Consider the following 1794-nt stretch of genomic DNA (forward strand, 5'->3'; position numbering starts at 1 on the left):
GTAATACGTGTGTGTTAAAAAGAAGTTTGATATTCAGTCTTTCGTAATATTAAACCAGAGAGGATATCGCGATTGAAGGATCGTTTTCAATTTTGCGGCCAAAAAAGTAACGATTTCATGAATTTAAACTTTTTTTTTTATTACTCAGATTCGTGGACGAACTCACAGCCCACCCGGTGTCAAGTGGTTACTGAAGCCCATAGACATCTACAACGTAAATGCGCCACCCACCTTGAGACATAAGTTCTAAGATCTCAGTATAGTTACACTTTATTTTTCCATTTTTTTTGAATTTAGGCGTGTTCAGAATAAAAAATGCTTCATCACAATCAAGTCAATCGCTCATTTATTGATAATATTATATAATATTCATTTATAATTATCATTTTACGTATTTGATAACGTCAACACGGATGACAATTTAAATAGGAACTTTTTAAAATGCCTACATATAGTACTTGTTTTGTTTTTAATAATGTTCTAATATCCAGTTAGTTTTCCTTTATTATTGTATTATATACTGATTAAATAAAATTGGCGAATTTCAACACGAATTACTAGAAAAAATAGCAAAAAGTTAGAAGTTGAATTACGAACCAGTAATACGAATGAGATTTTGGGGTAGTTTTTAATGTATAAACTCCTAATTTAGCAGTGTTTACGAATGTATAGTTATAGGACCACGCGCCTGTTGTCATGACAACAAATTTACTGCACTTATAATTACGGTAACATTAAGGTTATGAGGTTTACTGGTGGTAGGACCTTTTTCTGCTGTGAAGTAGTAATGCGTTTCGGTTTGAAGGGTGGGGCAGCCGTTGTAAATATACTGAGATCTTAGAACTTATATCGCAAGGTGGGTGGCGCATTTACGTTGTAGATGTCCATGGGCTCCAGTAACCACTTAACACCAGGTGGGCTGAGAGCTCGTCCACCCATCTAAGCAATAAAAATAAAATCAAATAACTCGATTTGGCCAAACAATTTTGAAAACGACCCTGAAATGGGTCGCACCATCTCATCATCTGAGCCTCCTCATCGCTCAAGCTAAAGATGAGCGGCAAACGTGTTTATTTTGATTCCATGAGGTCCTTATCAAAGGTCTCATTACACATTAAATAATAACAAGGTACTTACGTGCACTTTATAATGTCGCTTATCAGTTTATCATTATTTTTACATCAACAGATTAAATATTATATCGAACGGTTTGGTAGCGCGGGTTTCTCGCGCGGTTTTGCTTGGTATTTTTTATTGCCATTATTAATATACATGTTAATGTCAATAACGGTTTTTAATCAGTGTTTTATTCACAAGTAACACAGACGCATTTTAAACGTTTGTCATTCGAGATATATTTTTATCGGTGGCAACCCCAAAGTAACAAAAATATACTTTTATTATGGCGTTGCGATTTGAAATCGTAAAAAGAGGAGTACACCTATAAGGTTTTGCTCGCGAGACAATGAGTCAGAATGAATAGCACACGTATTTTTAATAAAAAAATATATTTAATTTCAACAACATTGTTCCAAAAAGAAACAGTAAATTTTTAGACGTCCATTTTGTAAAAATTTAGCCAACATTCAAAAAAAAAAATCACACGCATTATTATTAGTGAAGCAACGTAATCGTTTTTTAATGTATCGATAACTCTTTTCACACTATCATTTTTATATTTACGACCATCATCATATCGAATGTACTACCGAATTTAGTGCAAGAGGGAAACAAATCTAATCCAACAGAATTATCTATCAATGGAATTCAACGTTATCGATTTGTGATTTAAGT

At 33.3% G+C, this 1794-nt stretch overlaps 1 long non-coding RNA gene across 1 annotated transcript; it reads right to left on the minus strand.

Moving 5' to 3' along the window:
* Positions 1–323: 323 nt before the first annotated feature.
* Positions 324–1400, minus strand: LOC134201377 (uncharacterized). The gene is made up of 2 exons (XR_009976640.1): positions 1138–1400; positions 324–557 (listed from the first exon to the last, which is right to left on the minus strand). It is a non-coding gene; the product is annotated as an uncharacterized LOC134201377 (long non-coding RNA).
* Between the last annotated feature and the right edge of the window lie 394 nt (positions 1401–1794).

The sequence above is a fragment of the Bombyx mori genome, chromosome 25, assembly GCF_030269925.1.
Source record: "Bombyx mori chromosome 25, ASM3026992v2".
Taxonomy (NCBI): domain Eukaryota; kingdom Metazoa; phylum Arthropoda; class Insecta; order Lepidoptera; family Bombycidae; genus Bombyx; species Bombyx mori.